Here is an 18,954-nt window from a genome sequence, read left to right on the forward strand (position 1 = left end):
ATTGCCAGCAAACATGGACAAAAGCTTGTTAAAGATGAAATAATAACTTGATTGTGATAAAGCCTGAGAGAGAATGGCAGTGATTTCCTAGTAATTTAAAAAACTCCAGTTGGTTTTAACTTCATACTTATTTTAATGAAAGCTTAAAAGTCAGGTCCAGAAACACTCCATAATCATTTCGCAGAATTTTTCTTCTTTAATGCCTTTGATGTTTTTGTTACTTTCCATTTATAACTGTGAACAGGCACAATATGCTAATTTCTTTTTTACAAATCATTTCACTGTCACCCACCAATGAAGTGCTAAAAGGATTAACATCCTGTATATTTGAAGTGCATAGCATTCTCCCCTTTCTTTTGCTTTAGGGAATAATGACTAGGCATGTCACACAAAATCACCACCAGTGGCTTAGATCTAGGGATTTGATTATAATCAAGACTAGGTCTTAGCTGACCTATATGTAGTTTATATTTCACCCTTTGATTTTATAGCCTTTGATCAGTTATTTCTGAAGCAAATATAGATTATCAAAGATGCTCTACGTTTATGGATGTCTAAAAATCTATGCAGATATTCAAATATGTCAGACCCCGGAAACTTTTAAGTATCATTGGCATCATATAGAGCGAGCACTGAATTTTTTTTCCATTTTTCATTGGGAATATTTAATGTCTTGTTAAAGAGATTTTAAGCACTTGAAAGGTTAAGTTAGAATTTGTTGCTACATAAATGTCTAAATTTAAATATATATATATGTATACATATACATATATATATATATGTATACATAGTTAATAAAATTGCATATCATGTAATACAGAGTATTCTTCATGATGACTTTTTATAGTGCCCTTGCATTTTAGTTAGATAATATATTTGTGTCACACTGGCCCATCCAATTGTGTCTATTTGCCAGTTTTCTCATCATAGACATAGTGCTAAAGCACACTGAGTCAGGCTTACTATTTAACAGGAGAAGGAGGAGAGTAAGCAAGATTGCTTTCAAGAGATTACAAAAATATTTGAATGAACCTGTCCATTTCCATGAAAAAAAACAATCTCATAATATTTAGCATTATCATTCTTTGGGATATGTTGAGTGAGTATGAGTCTTGGAAAATTATAATAACCAAAGAACTGATTTTGAAGCTAACCCAAAGGGTAGCAGAGTGATGCATGATAAGCACTGTCATGCTTTAACATATGACCTGAATTACAGCTTCAAAGGGATCATAGATCCATTGAAATATTGAGGAAGAGTTCAGAGTTAGCAAGGATCTGAATAATCCATTTCAATGTCCTCAATTCCTTGATGAGAAAGTTGAAAACTAGAGAACTTTTGGTCTACCCAAGGTCAAATCATCAGTTAATAGTAGAACCAGGATTTAAATAAAAATCTTCTAACTCTAAATACAGAATTAAAAGACAAAAATAAAAACCTAGACTCAGCTGCTTTTACTATAAACATAATAAGAAGACAAAAATGGTTTGGATTTTCCACCAATGGATCCATGTTAATGAGCTTATCACCCTGAAATAGTGAAATCATCCTTCTAATAGGATGATAATGGATCCACATATCCTTGGTCCCCATTTTGGCTCTACTGAATGATTCTAGTACTTTGGGGTTATAAAACATTTGGCATATAATATTATAGGTATATTGTAGATTGTTTTCCTCTTATAATTCCAAACATAGACCAAAGTTTTTGGAATTTGGAAAGAATAGGGGGGATACATTTCCTGCTTAAGAGAATTACAGTAATAAGAAGCAACTATTTCAATCCCAAGAAAATAGGGGAAATGACTCAAAAACAATTACAAAACTTGTTTCATTTTGTTCAATTCTTGGATCTGGTTATTTGATCTCTTGAATAAAGTTCGTTTACATGAAAAAAAAAAACTTTTTACACAAATGATTGAGAAAGAGGCATTCACAATAATGAGAATATTCAAAGTAAGACTTAAAAAAGTTGTCACTATGAGTGCAGATGGCTCCCCAACAGAGTTCCATAATGCCCATTGATGACCTTCTCTTTTTTGATGACCTTACTTTTTATGTAAATTGCTAAATGGCTTCCTTAAGAATGTCAATCACAGAGACAGCCTTCAATTGTATTTTAGTGCATGAACCCAGAAATGCAGGTACATAAATGAATTTTAACTGCTATGTGGAATTGCTATTAGGAAAATTCACAACAGTTCATTTTTTTTTTTCTTAAAGCCTACCACAAAAGACAGGGTCTACATTAGCTTAAAAAAAGTATCCTTTAAAAATCCATTATCCATTAAGTACTACAGTTATAGTGACAGCATGGAAAAAAATTAGGTTTTTTTTTTTTTAATTACTGCTTCTAGTAATTAGCAGATTTTTTTCCTATTGTACCGAGTCATTGGTAGGCTTCCTGTGTCATCTGAAGTACAGTCCAATTATATTTAAAGAGAATAACCAGTATATTGAATATAAAATGATTAAGTTTTTAAAACTGGAATGGCTCAGCAACTATCTATGAAATAAGAGAGAAATAACTTATAGTCTATTTAATCAGGTCAACTTAAAAGGGAAATAAAGTTACAGTTTAGTAAAACATGTTATCCTGTGTTTCATAATTGTTAAAACTTGAATTTGATCTGAAAGATTTTTTGTGTTTTACCCTTGCCCTTTATTATTATACTACAATAATTTCCCTTTAATAGTCATGATTCCAAGCCCCACATTCTTACCTGTATCAATTGCATATGTTTTAGCAGGACCAGCTGCCAGAAAAATCATATCTGAGACTATACACTATGTTCTCATTTACTGAGAGGAAAGAAAATTTTCATCATTAGTTCTTGTATATCAAAATTATTCATTAAAATTAATAAAAGTTCATTTTCCTCTTCTCATTGTCACTGTTTCCATTATTATAGCTATTATATATGTGTATATACATATATATATATATATATATATATATATATATATATAGTTCAGCTGATTTTAGTATGATACTGATAACAGTTGTCAACCAGGTACTGTTCTAAATGTTTTACAAATCTTAGCTCATTTGAGCCATATAGCACAGTAAGTATGTGCTATGAGGGAACTGAAAGAAACAGAATTTAAATTACCTGCTGAAAGTCACACAATTAATAAATGTTTGAGGCTAGATTTCAATTCTTCAATTTTTACCAACTCCAGATTGTGTACTCTGTCCACTGAATCAGTTCATATATGGCTTTTCATGTTTCTCTGAATTCCCCATGCTTGTAATTTCTTATCAACAATAACAATAAATTCCATTTCATTGAAGTACCACAATTTATGTAGCCAACCTCAAATCATTTGGTACCCCCTATGCTTATAAGTGTACATAGTGGATGCAGAGAAAATATGGTGGAGTAAGGGAAATATTTGTTCTGAGCTCTCCTAATATTCCCCTCTAAGTAACTTTAAAAATGCATGGAAGAGGTAGATAAGGAAGAGATTTTACAATAGAGGAGAAACCTGCTCTGAATACCAAGTTAAAGCTTACTCTCATCTGTACTGGTTCAAAGAGGGAAGAATATATATGTATATTTGTATATACATACGCAAAGAGATAAGAAATAAGGTAAATTAAAAGAGTAAGTGATCAGAAACAAAACCTAACTTTGAGGAAGGAACAGAGTTAAAAAATAAAAGGAAAAATAGAGGAGAATAGGATGGAGAAAAATATACACTTAACAATAATAACTGTGAATGTAAATAGGCTGAACTCAATTATAAAAGGTAAAGGATAGAAGAATAAATTTAGAAACCAGAATCAAACAAAATGCATTTCTCAGAAACATATTAGAAACACAAGTACATGAAGAGAATTAAAAGAAGAATACGGAAGGGAATGTCATACTTCAGCTGAATAAAAAAGGTAGCAGTAAAAAAAAAAAAGACTTAAAAGAGAGATCTCCTTAAAAATATTTACTCAGGGAAACTACTCGTTGTTAAAAGATGCCATAGACAATGAATTAATATCAATATAAAACACAAAATCACCAAGAAGCACAGCATTCACATTTTTGAAAGAAAAGTAAAAGAAAAAACATAGTTAGAAAAACTGTTCTAATGGATTACTTCAATGTTATTCTTCTCAGAATAAGATATATCTAAACACAAATTAAAATAATAAATATATAGAAGAAAAAAGTAAGGCAATGAATAGAGGCTTAGAAAAATTAGAAAACTCTAAATGATAGACTTTTAGAAAATATTAAATAGGAACTAAAAAGGCACATATATTTTTCTCAGCTGTCTTTCCTATAAAAAATGACCGTGTATTATGGCATTAATAATCTCAGAAACAAATGTAGAAAAGTAGATATAGTAAAAGGATCTTTTTGGGGTACATTTAATCATAGTACAATAAACATTATATCCAATAAAGAGTATTTGAAACATGTGTCCGAATTTAATTCCATTTTAGGTAATCTAACCTAAAGCATGAGTGGACCAGTGAACAAATCAATTTCATTAAACATAATGGCAGCAATAAGACAATATATCAAAAGTTGTTGGATGCACTCAAACTTTAGGGAGTTTTTTTTAAATTTCTAAATTATTATTATGACAATAAAAATAGAGCAAAACAGTGAACTGGACATTCAGCTAAAATAAAAACAACTAGGAAAAAAACTAGGGTAAACATCCCCAATTACATATCACAATAGACATCCTGAAAATCAAAGGAGAAATTAATGAAATTGAAAGTTACCAAAAAAAAAAAAAAAAAAAAAAAAAAAGCTCTTTTGAATAAATAAGTGAAACTAAAATGAAAAAAAAAAAAACACTAAAATAAATAATGTTTGGTTAATTCGCTTTTTTGAAAAGAAGAAAACCAAATTACTAGGATCCAAAATGAAAAGCATACCAGCAAGGAAATAATTTTCTTTATGAAATTAATGAAATTATTAGGAGGTGTTTTCTCCAGTTTTATGCAAATAAAACAGACATGCTAAATAAAATGAATAAACATTTATCAAAGTATAAATTTCCCAAATTAACAGAAAATGAAATTTAATAAATAAATTTATTTTAGGAAAAGGAAATGAACAAACCATAAATGAGTTTCCTAGGGAAAAAAATTCCCAGGACCTAATGGATTTAAAAGTAAATTCTACCAAAATTTTAATGAACAATTAATTCCAATATTATAAAAACTGTCTGAAAAAATTGGTAAATCAGAAGTTGTATGAATTTTTTTCTATGGCACAAATGCAATTTTGATGCATGAACCAGGGAAAGCAAAAACAAAGAAAAGTAATTAAATTATATACCCTATTATCAATTTCCCCAATGAACACTAAAGTAAAAAGTTTAAATAAAATAATAGCAAGAAGATTATAGCTATATATTACAAAAGTATATATTACAGTGAGGTGGGATTTATATTAGGAATGCTAAGATGATTCAATATTAAGAAAATTATTAATTTAATTAGTCATATCAGTAACAAAAGCAATATTCCTGCATCAACAGATATGGTGGAGCTAGAAACTGGTCCAATCATTCTCGAGAACAATTTGGATCTATGTAATATAGTAATATAAAGTAATATAACACTGTGAATATGATTTTTACCTAGCAATACCATTACCAACTCTCTCTACCAAGGAGGTAAAAGAAAAAACAGAAGGATGAATAAGTGCAACAGTTTTTATTGCAATCTTTTTTTGTGGTATCAAAGAATTGGAAATTGAGGGGATGCCTATCAATTGGAAAGTGACTGAACAAATAGTGGTTTGTGATTGTGATGGAATACTGTTGTGTTGAAAAAATAATGAAGATAGTTTTAGAAAAAAATGGAGAATATTTCTATAAACTGATGCAAAGTGAAATAAATTGAAGCAAAAAATATTGTATATAGTAACAGCAACATTAAAACATAATCAGTTGTGAAAGACTTAACTACTTTGAGCAATGCAATAATCCATGATAATTTTAAAAGACTCATAATGAGAGAGATTTTTATCCCAGAGAGAGTACTGATGAATTCTAATTGCAGATTGAAGCACATTTTCTTTCACTCTCTTTATTTTTCTTCCCTTTTTATGCATGTGTTTAAGGTGAAAAAGTTTTGCATAATTATATACATATATATCTCTATCTATCTATCTATACATACATATATATCTACATATATATATATATATATATGTAGATATCCTGGATAATCATAAATCATAAATTTTGTTCTTCCAGTATGAGGGGAAATGGGTGAAGGGAAGGACAGCATTTGGAATTAAAAATAAAAAAAAAATAAAGACATGCAGTAAATAATGAAAAGTGAAGTGAACAAAACCAAGAAAACATTGTATAAAGCAATAGTAATATTGTCTTAAGAATAATTTTGAGCGGACTTCCGGCCAAGATGGCGGCGTGGAGGCAGACAGCTGCTTGAGCTCCTCGTTTTCTCTCAGAACTTACTTCATGACAAGCCTCTGACTTAATGCTTGACCCAGAAAGAAATCCACAAATTATCACCAAGAGAAGACATCCTTGAGAGTCGCCAGAAAAGGTCTGTGTTTGTTCAGGGGAGGGTCAATCAGACTGGGCGCAGACTGAGGGCAGACAGCCAGAGCAAGACAGGCAGCTCACACAGCTCAGACCGGAGGGGGAGGGGTGTGATCTCTGCAGTTTCTGCGAAAGGGCTTTTGCCCCAGTGTGGATGCTCCATCTTGGCAGCAAGCCAGGAGCAGCAGAGAGGGTGTAAACACCGGAGGTGAAGATTAAAACCCCAGAAAGCCAGCGTCTCTTAGAGCCCGGCCACCCCCAACCCCCACCTGGACTGACTCGGTGCGTTCTCAGAGCCTCAGAGCGCAGACTCAGTACAGTCATTGCTGTTCTGTTAGTGGCTCTCTGCTGCCCTACCCCCAGTCTGTAGAGGAAGCCCATTAATACCATCCAGCCCCATCCCCCGCAAAACAGACCAATTGTTTCTCTTGTCAGTTTGTTTTCTTTGATTCCTACTCTGACAAAATGAACAAAAAATTCAAAAGGGCTCTAACCATTGACAGCTTCTGTGTGGAGAGGGAGCAGACTTCAAATGCTGAGGAAACTAGGAACAGAATGTCCCCAGATGTATCCCCTGGGAGGGATATAAGCTGCTCCTCAATACAAAAGAACCTCATAGAGGAAATCAAAAAGGCTCTCACAAGAGAGCTGGAAGAGAAATGGGAAAAGGAAAGGGAAGCTTGGCAAGAGAGCCTGGAGAAGTCATCCCATGCATTCAAAGAAAGAATGGATAAAGAAATCAAATCATTGAGAAACAAGATTAGTGAGCTGGAAAAGGTAAACAACTCCAAGGAAAACAGGATTAGTGAGCTGGAAAAGGTAAACAACTCCAAGGAAAACAGGATTAGAGAGCTGGAAAAAGAAATCAGCTCTCTAAAAAATAAAATGGATAAAATGGAAAAAAATTCCATAGAAGATAAAAACTCAATTGGACAATTACAAAGAGATATAAAAAAAGTGAGTGAAGAAAATACATCATTGAAAATTAGACTGGAACAAGTAGAAATGAATGACTCAAGGAGAAACCAAGAGGGAGTCAAGCAAAACCAGAGAAATGAAACAATTGAAAAGACTGTCAAGTACCTTACCAGAAAGACAACAGACCTGGAAAACAGATCCAGGAGAGACAATTTGAGAATAATCGGACTCCCTGAAAAATGGGAGGAAAAAAAGAGCTTGGACACCATTTTCGAGGAAATTATCAAAGAGAACTGCCCAGACGTTTTGGAAACAGAGGGTAAAATAGACATTGAGAAAATTCATCGATCACCTACTGAAAGGGACCCTAAAATCAAAACGCCAAGAAATATAGTGGCCAAGTTCAAGAACCATCAGACAAAGGAAAAGATATTGGAAGCTGCTAGAAAAAAACAATTCAGATATGGAGGATCCACAATAAGGATAACACAGGATCTAGCAGCGTCCACATTAAAAGAACGCAGGGCCTGGAACATGATATTCCGAAAGGCTAAGGAACTTGGTATGCAGCCGAGAATAACTTACCCAGCAAGAATGAGCATCGTTTTCCAGGGAAGAAGATGGACATTTAACGAAATAAATGAATTCCATCTATTTTTGATGAAAAAACCAGACCTACATAAGAGGTTTGATCTTCAAATACAGAACTCAAGAGACTTCTAAAAAAGGTAAAAAGAAATCTTGAGAACTATACTTCTGTCAAAAAATATGTAAAGAACATATGTACAATTTGTCTTAGAAACTAGAGGTGGAAAGGAGATTATATCATAAAAAAGTATAAAGTGGTGGTACTACATCTCATGAAGAGGCAAAGGTAACCTATTATATCTGAGAGAAAGAAAGGAGGGAGATGAACATAGTGTGTATCAATAGACATATTCGATTTATGGTGAAACTTCTTCCACTTCATTGAAAAGTGAAAGGGAAGGAGTAAGCTAAGGGGAAGGGAATACAGTAATTTCGAGGAAAAGGGGTAAAATAAGGGGAGGATCTTTAAGGTGGGGGAGGGATCCTAAAAAAGGAGGGCTGTGAAAAGCAAGTGGTGTTTACCAGTTTAATACTGGATAGGAGGGTAAAAGGGAAGGAAAGGGGAAAAGCATAAGCAGGGGTTAATAGGATGGCAAACAATATAGAATTAGTCCTTCTAACCATAAATGTGAATGGGGCAAACTGCCTCATAAAGAGGAAGCAGTTAGCAGACTGGATTAAAAGTCAGAATCCTACTATATGTTGTTTACAGGAAACACACCTGAAACAGGATGAGACATTCAAACTAAAAGTAAAAGGGTGGAGCAGAATCTATTATGCTTCAGGCAAAACCAAAAAAGCAGGAGTAGCCATCCTCATCTCAGATCAAGCAAAAACAAAAATTGATCTAATTAAAAGAGATAAGGAAGGGCATTATATCCTGCTAAAGGGAAGCATCAATAATGAAGCAGTATCAATATTAAACATATATGCACCAAGTGGTGCAGCATCTAAATTCTTAAAAGAGAAATTAAGAGAGCTGCAAGAGGAAATAGATAGCAAAAGTATAATAGCGGGAGATCTCAACCTTGCACTATCAGAATTAGATAAATCAAACCACAAAATAAATAAGAAAGAAGTCAAAGAGGTAAATAGAATACTAGAAAAGTTTGATATGATAGATCTTTGGCGAAAGCTAAATGGAGACAGAAAGGAATATACTTTCTTCTCAGCAGTTCATGGAACCTATACAAAAATTGATCATATACTAGGGCATAAAAATCTCAAAATCAAATGCAGTAAGGCAGAAATAGTAAATGCATCCTTTTCAGACCATAATGCAATCAAAATAACATTTAATAAAAAGCCAGGGGAAAATAGACCAAAAAATAATTGGAAACTAAATAATCTTATACTAAAGAATGATTGGGTAAAACAGCAAATCATAGACATAATTAATAACTTCACCCAAGAAAATGACAATAATGAGACATCATACCAAAATGTGTGGGATACAGCCAAAGCAGTAATTAGGGGAAGTTTTATATCTCTACAGGCCTACCTGCATAAAATAGAGAAAGAGAGGGCCAACGAATTGGGTTTACAACTAAAATTGCTAGAAAAGGAACAAATTAAAAACCCCCAGACAAACACAAAACTTGAAATTCAAAAAATAAAAGGTGAGATTAATAAAATTGAAAGTAAAAAAACTATTGAATTAATTAATAAAACTAAGAGTTGGTTTTATGAAAAAACCAACAAAATAGACAAACCCTTAGTAAACCTGATTAAAAAAAGGAAAGAGAAAAAGCAAATTGATAGTCTTGAAAATGAAAAGGGTGAACTCACCACTAATGAAGAGGAAATTAGAACAATAGTTAGGAGCTACTTTGCTCAACTTTATGCCGATAAATTCGATAACTTAAATGAAATGGAAGAATACCTTCAAAAATATAGCTTGCCCAGATTAACAGAGGAAGAAGTAAGTAGTTTAAATAGTCCCATCTCAGAAAAAGAAATAGACCAAGCTATTAACCAACTTCCTAAGAAAAAATCCCCAGGACCAGATGGATTTACAGGTGAATTCTACCAAACATTTAAAGAACAACTAACTCCAATGCTATGTAAACTATTTGAAAAAATAGGGATTGAAGGAGTCCTACCAAATTCCTTCTATGACACAGACATGGTACTGATACCTAAACCAGGTAGATCGAAAACTGAGAAAGAAAACTATAGACCAATTTCCTTAATGAATATTGATGCTAAAATCTTAAATAAGATATTAGCAAATAGACTTCAGAAAATCATCCCCAGGATAATACACTATGACCAAGTGGGATTTATACCAGGAATGCAGGGCTGGTTTAATATTAGGAAAACTATTAGTATAATTGACCATATTAATAATCAAATTAATAAAAACCATATGATCATCTCAATAGATGCAGAAAAGGCATTTGATAAAATCCAACATCCATTCCTACTAAAAACGCTTGAGAGTATAGGAATAAATGGACTATTCCTTAAAATAATAAGGAGCATATATTTAAAACCTTCAGTAAACATCATATGTAATGGTGATAAACTAGAACCTTTCCCTGTAAGATCAGGAGTGAAACAAGGTTGCCCACTATCACCATTACTATTCAATATAGTACTAGAAACTCTAGCCTTGGCAATAAGAGCCGAGAAAGAGATCCAAGGAATTAGAGTAGGAAATGAAGAAATCAAATTGTCACTTTTCGCAGATGACATGATGGTATACTTAGAGAACCCCAAAGACTCTGCTAAAAAGCTATTAGAAATAATTCAGAATTTTAGCAAAGTCGCAGGATACAAAATAAATCCACATAAATCCTCAGCATTTTTATACATTAACAACACAATCCAACAGCAAGAGATACAAAGAGAAATTCCATTCAAAATAACAGTCGATAGTATCAAATATTTGGGAATATATCTACCAAAGGAGAGTCAGGAATTATATGAGCAAAATTATAAAACACTTGCCACAAAAATAAAGTCAGATTTAAATAATTGGAAAGACATTCAATGTTCTTGGATAGGCCGAGCGAATATAATAAAGATGACAATACTCCCCAAACTAATCTATTTATTTAGTGCTATACCAATCAGACTCCCAAGAAACTATTTTAATGACCTAGAAAAAATAACAACAAAATTCATATGGAAGAATAAAAGGTCGAGAATTGCAAGGGAACTAATGAAAAAAAAGTCAGAGGACGGTGGTCTAAGTGTACCTGATTTAAAGCTATATTATAAAGCAACAGTCACCAAAACCATTTGGTATTGGCTAAGAAATAGACTAGTTGATCAGTGGCATAGGTTAGGTTCACAGGACAAGATAGTGAATAAAAATAGCAATCTAATCTTTGACAAACCCAAAGATCCCAAATTTTGGGATAAGAATTCATTATTTGACAAAAACTGCTGGGAAAACTGGAAATTAGTATGGCAGAAACTAGGCATGGACCCACATTTAACACCACATACTAAGATACGATCAAAATGGGTCCAAGATTTAGGCATAAAGAACGAAATCATAAATAAATTGGAGGAACAGGGGATGGTTCACCTCTCAGACTTGTGGAGGAGGAAGGAGTTTGTGTCCAAGGGAGAACTAGAGACCATTATTGATCACAAAATAGAACATTTTGATTACACCAAATTAAAAAGTTTCTGCACAAACAAAACTAATGCAAACAAGATTAGAAGGGAAGTAACAAATTGGGAAAAAATTTTTACAGTTAAAGGTTCTGATAAAGGCCTCATCTCCAAAATATACAGAGAATTGACTTTAATTTATAAGAAATCAAGCCATTCTCCAATTGATAAATGGTCAAAGGATATGAACAGACAATTTTCAGATGATGAAATTAAAACTATTTCCACTCATATGAAAGAGTGTTCCAAATCACTATTGATCAGAGAAATGCAAATTAAGACAACTCTGAGGTATCATTACACACCTGTCAGATTGGCTAAGATGACAGGAACAAATAACGATGAATGTTGGAGGGGCTGTGGGAAAACTGGGACACTGATGCATTGTTGGTGGAGTTGTGAAAGAATCCAACCATTCTGGAGAGCAATCTGGAATTATGCCCAAAAAGTTATCAAAATGTGCATACCCTTTGACCCAGCCATACTACTACTGGGCTTATACCCCAAGGAACTACTAAAGAAGGGAAAGGGACCTATATGTGCCAAAATGTTTGTGGCAGCCCTTTTCATAGTGGCTAGAAGCTGGAAGATGAATGGATGTCCATCAATTGGAGAATGGTTGGGTAAACTATGGTATATGAATGTTATGGAATATTATTGTTCTATAAGAAATAACCAACAGGAGAAATACAGAGAGGCTTGGAGAGACTTACATCAACTGATGCTGAGTGAAACGAGCAGAACCAGAAGATCATTATACACTTCAACAATGATACTGTGTGAGGATGTACGCTGATGGAAGTGGATTTCTTCAACATAGAGAAGAGCTAATCCAATTCCAATTGATTAATGATGGACAGAACCAGCTACATCCAGAAAAGGAACACTGGGAAATGAATGTAAACTGTTATTTTTACCTTCTGAATCCAATTCTTCCTGTGCAACAAAAAATTCGGTTCTACACACATATATTGTATCTAAATTATACTGTAATATATTTAACATATATAAGACTGCTTGCCATCTGGGGGAGGGGGTTGGGGGAGGAAGGGAAAAAATCTGAATAGAAGTAAGTGCAAGGGATAATGTTGTAAAAAATTACCCATGCATATGTACTATCAAAAAATGTTATAATTATAAAATAAAATAAAAAATTAAAAAAAAAAAAAAAAAAAAAAAGAATAATTTTGAGCAAATAAGTCATTTTGACTAACTTAATAAATACCCAAATTTATATATATAATATATATATATATATATATATATATATATATATATGTTTATATAAAGGACATATAAAGAGAGATGCTGTCTGCATCAAGAGAAAAAAAAAACCTGATAAATAGAAGCATGTAAAATTTATATGTAAACATATATACTTGTGTGTGTCTAATGATAGCCAAGTCTAGGGCAGGTCAAAGGCTGTGGGGGAAAGAAAAAAATATCACATAATAATTTTGTTGTATATTTGAAAGGAATTGCATGATGTATATACTATATTTGCAGTTTTATGTCCAATCATCTTTTTATTGTATTATGTTATAGAAATGCTTACTTTATTCCATGAATTAAAAATAAAATTTAAAAAAGGAAATAATGAGTTAAGTTTTACCAGTTCCTTGCCTGATTTATTGAATAGAATTTGCTCTGTTTACATATTTGAAAGTTTATCTGTTTTTTTCCTGAGGCAACTGGGGTTAAATGACTTGCCCAGGTTCACACAACTAGGAAGTGTTAAATGTCTGAGGCCAGATTTGGACTCAGGTCCTCCTGACTTCAGGGCTGGCGCTCTATCCACTGTCCCATCTGACAGCCCTTTATCTACTTTTTTAATGTAAAAACACTGTGCTACTACCAACTTTATCACTAAGTAGCTGCATGACCATAGAATAAATAGTAAGTTAAGTTCTCTTCCCTTAGGTTTCTCATTAATTAAAAAAAAAAAAGGGGTATGGTTAAACTAAACTCTGGTTTTTATGACGAAAAATATTCTAATTCAGAGAAGTAATGGGGCACAGTTGATGGGTGCCTAGCCTGGAATCAGGAAGACTAATTCTCCCAAGTTCAAATATGCCCTTAGCCATTTATTGGCTGTATAAACCTGGACAAGTCATTTCAACCCTGTTTGCCTTTATCTGTAAAATGAGCTGGAGAAAAAAGTGGAAAACCACTCCAGTATTTCTGCCAAAATAATCCCAAACGGGAGTTTCAAAGAATAAGATAAAACTGAAAAACTGAACAATAATGACTTATTTACACAATTAAAGCATTTAATTCAATGTTTCCAACTACTTTTTGATCCTTTGATTTTTAAAGAGAAGTTATAAATATTTAATAATCAACTTTGAAATGATAGAAAAAGTTCAACATTTAACACTGAATGTGGGAAATATAGAAGTCGATTAACATTTTATCTTGAATCTTTATGTTTTACAATGATGGTCTGATATGCCATCTCTTTTTGTGCACTTAGTCATATAAGAAGTGAAATTATGATTAAAAGCCATAAGTCCAGGTATTACAGTGGTAAATTCAATAAACATGGGAAACATTGCACATTGAATTTTCAGCATGTGGGTGAAGAAATGTGATAGCATTTATTGGATTCTTTAAATCTATTCAAGATGAATCTATATGCTAAACTAGAACAAAAATTCCCATTGGCAAAAATGTATGCTATATGAAACTATATTATACCATATACTTTTGTATGTATAACTCTCTATACAGTAAGTATATATATATATATATATATATATATATGTATTTGTATTTATATATATATATATATACATATATATATATGTATATATATATCTGTGTGTGTGCATGTGAAACACTGAGACAGATAGCCAGCCCATACTAAACATGAGTTCTGATTTCTTATAAAAGAGACTTTCCATGTGGAAATCAATGAATCAGAAGAGAATTTAGAGATTAGTTTAAATTTCACAGTAGAGAAAACATACACTCATATATTTTTAAAAAATCTTTTATATTCTTCCTTATGATAAAACATTTAATTAATTTTGCTTCAGACAGCTCATAACAGTATGTAATAAAAAATGGCCTTCCTTTAGTGCTTAAAGTACTCTGCACATTGTATTTTATTCAATATTCAAATAACCAGGTGGGACAGCTAATTATAGGTATGATGGTAATAATGGCAATTTAAAAGATGAGGACATTAAGATCTAGAGAAATTAAACAATTTGTGCTTGGTCATACACTTTTTGTTATATGCCATTGTAATAATGAGTAGAGATAAATACAAAATGGGATGCTAATCAATATTACAATATAACTCATTGTTTACCTGTTATTTTTATCATCCACTTGATATGATATCAGGTTAAATTGATTTCATAGTAATATTTACATCAGTCATTTGACATAAAACCCCCATTATTTCAGCAAACATTATTAAAGAGAAATTCTAAATTTTCCTGAATTTCTTTTTCTTAAAAACTGTACAAGAATGAGGGTCCTATTTAAAAAAAAGGTTAGAGTGGAAATGAAAATCAGGATACTGACATTATGCTCCAGGCTTTGGCATTTATTAACTTCGACATTAACCTTAGTGTGCCTCAGTTTCCTTGAGTGTTAAAATTCAAATTATAGTACTTGCTTTCTCTGCCTCAAAGGCTTCTTGTGAGGAAAAATGAGATTATAAAAGTGAAAGCAATTTGAAAAATTAAAGGGCTCAATAAAATTGTAAGTTATTAATAATTTCTCATGATCTTGTGAGCTATAGTACTCTCCTGGGGCAGTAACATATTGCTATAAACTCCATCCTTTCAGCAAATTTCATTGAAAACTATAAAAAAGTATGGACTATGTATCAATGTGAAAGATATCAAGAGGCGTCATTTTCTTTCAAGGTGGCCAACTTTTCAACAAGTCAGACTAAAGTTCGATTAATTTGTTCAATTTATGTGGCTGTGTCTCTGCATGGAACAAAGAAATAAGTGGAAAAATTTTAAATGGTTTAATTGAAAGAACATTTTTACTTAGACCAAAGCTCACAAATTATAAATTTAGCAATTAAAGAGGGGAGTATTTTGATTCCAAAACCTTCATTTTACACAAGGTTAAACTGAGGCATAGAATGATAAAATGATTTGGGCAAGGATGATGATCATGATAAAGAGAAAAAGTAGAATGAGAGGAAAAGAGGGAGAGGGAGAAGAGCAGAAATGAAAATAAATGGCCTTTGTTGTTTAAAATTAATGATTCTATATATAATTGCTTTTGGTCAGATAGTGTAGAAGGAGCAGTGAAATCCGGGTCTTCCAACTCCAGGTCCAATACGTTTTCACTCTGGCTTGTTGTAATGACTAAAGACAAGAGTTCATTATATAAGATTAACAACAACAAATTAGAAAAAGAACTAAAACTTGAGATTTGCTTTCAATAGAGTATATCTTCCAGATGACTTTGGAATATTTCAATTGTGGGGAGGATGGGTTAACATTTCAAGATTTGAATCCCAAATGCCCAAATCTGAAATTTTATTCAAATCCTTTGCATTTTCATATTTATATACAGGTATAGTAAACATTTCCAGACACACTAGAATTCCTGAACTCATGATACTGAATAAGATATGCAGTCTTCACAAAGTTGTTGTTTGTGTGTGTTTTTTGTTTTTGTTTTTTGGTTTTTTTTCCCAGAAAACTCTCATTTGCAATCATTTGGCAGACAAGTAGCAGAGGAGGAGGGCAGGGATGAAATTGTGCTTGAGTTTCCTCTCAATTCTTATCGCTGCAGAACTTCAGACTTTTAAGGGGTTTCAGAGATCTTATGGGGCAATCCACCCTTTGAGCCATAATTTCAGCCTGACAGAGGTGTCCATTAACATGGAAGAGTTGTAGAAATGGAGAAATCAGGTACCAAGGAAGGTAATTAAGCTTTGTTTTTTGTCTCCTTCAAACCAACCAGAAGTCTAATCCTTCTGCCATTTGACGAACTTTCAGATTAATAAAGATAATTGCCATGTTTTCTACTCCACAAAGGTATCCTTGGTATAGCTTTTTTCTAGAATCTTTGTTGAAATCATTTTGTTTGAGACCATGGGGTGAGAAATGCTTTGCAAACATAAAGGCACAAGGTCAATACCAGCTCTTCTTATTGTCCTTAATCTTCTCTTCGTCATAGTTGATGCAACCAGGGGATATAGTATATAGATTCAGGAAGATATGAGTTCAAATCCTCCCCTAAATACTCACTGGCGGTGTTGGCTAGTTATGTAATCTCTCTCATCCTCAGTTTCTCAGTTTGTAAAATAAGGTGGAAAATAGGACCTATCTCACAAGGATACAATAAGATAAATATATAAGTATTTATATGCATATGTGTATATGTACACATATGTATATATACTAATATAAATTATACATAGGGAATTTTGTAAAGTGTTATATTGTTAGGATTCTTAAAGATGTTATGGACCAGAACTTGAGACATTATATAAAAGAGCAACATCACCTTCATCTTCATCACAGATAAAGTTATGTGACAACTCACTAATCCATTCTTTTTTTATTTAATGTTCAGTGCATATTGAAGATGTGGATAAACTGATGTTGTTTTGTTTTGTTTGTAATTGAATGACAATGTTCAGAAATAGGGTCATCTTCTGCAAACCATGAAAGCATCCTTCAGTCAATTACAGTAACACATAGGGATGGATGCTACTGATTGATGCTGCTGTTACTGCTGAGATTTAGATCTAGATCTGTACCTGTATTTATACCTATCTATACATGCTCTAGTTTTTTTCTGACTCTGTCTCTCTCTTTTTTCTCTCCCTTCCTCCTCTGTTCTCATTCTTGTTCTTTTTCTCTTTTTCCCTCTTTCTCTCTTTCTCTCATATTTTAATTCTACTCACTCCAACATTAACATATATGAAAATTCATAATGAATATTATTTAAGTAATTAATTTTACAGTTTTATTAAAAGTGGTATAGCTGGGTCGCAGAGTGATAGAGCACTAGCCTTGGAGGTCAGGAGGCCTGAGTGCAAATCTAGCCTCAGACTCTGGGGAGGTCACTTAGTCCTGATTATTTTTTTAAAAAAAGATTTTATGAAAAGTCAGGAGGGGGCCTCAAATTGGAAATCTGCTTGAGTCTCCTGGCTCTGAATCCAGTGACTCATCTATTGAATTATCACCAAAGTCTATGAAATATTGTAGAGTTTGCAAAGAGATTATAAAACTTGCTACTATTTGAGCTGCAGGACAGACTTATAAAATAGGTACTAAGGATGCTATCACTCCCATTTTATAGTTGAGGAAATTGTGGTTCAATGAAGTTTAGTGATTTGCCTGATGTGAAGCATTATGTATCACAAGAAGGATTAGAACTCAGCTCTTTTTCAGTACATGGCCTGTAATTTGGCTACTAATTAATACAAAGAACAGTGGGAAGAACATCAAAAAAGTCATGGCTCTATGAATATAGGTTAGATAATTTTAGGGATAGCTATAGGAGCAAAATCTGTGGACATCAGAATCCTCCTGTTGGGATAGCTCACTCTACTATTGCTGGTCAGCACGTTCTCTTCAATTTAGAGTCTATGTGATTTGCCTGGATCACCGGGAATTATCCAGATGAGTTAATATATGTCAAAGTCATCCTGGTTTGGAGGGCAGTTCTCTCTTCACTACATTGGGTTCTTCTTGTTCGAAGTACTTTAACTTAAAATTTGCATGGGATTTAAGTAAGTCTATGTCTCTGATGCTTATAAATAATTATCAGATTCACTGCTCCCCACAAAGTGGAATATATTTACTAATTCTTCTCATCCAGAATATTTCGAGTAAACTATATCTACCTATCTATCTGTATAGATATAGATGTTTATGGATAGATATAGGTATGTATACATACTTATAGCTAGATAAAGATATAGATATAGATACAGGTAGATAGATATAGAGATATCTGTAGAGATAGAGACAGTGATAGAGATAGAGACAGAGCTATACACATACATACTACTGTTACTAGTCAAGAAATATGCTTTCAAGATTTTCGTTCACAGGATTTCAATAGGAGGTGAGTAAAATCCATTCACTTGTGTATCACGGTCCTCTTCGAGAACAAACAAAAACAACCTTCAATAATGTACTCAATACATTATAATACAGTGTATACTATATAATATAGATGAAACATGGGACTATTCATTATATATGTCTGTGTGTGTGTGAAAGCTTGATACATGTTATAATTATATATAAATACATTATATATATATGTAAATATATATTTTCTCTCTATATATG

This window comes from Sminthopsis crassicaudata, chromosome 3, assembly GCF_048593235.1.
Source record: "Sminthopsis crassicaudata isolate SCR6 chromosome 3, ASM4859323v1, whole genome shotgun sequence".
Taxonomy (NCBI): Eukaryota; Metazoa; Chordata; class Mammalia; order Dasyuromorphia; family Dasyuridae; genus Sminthopsis; species Sminthopsis crassicaudata.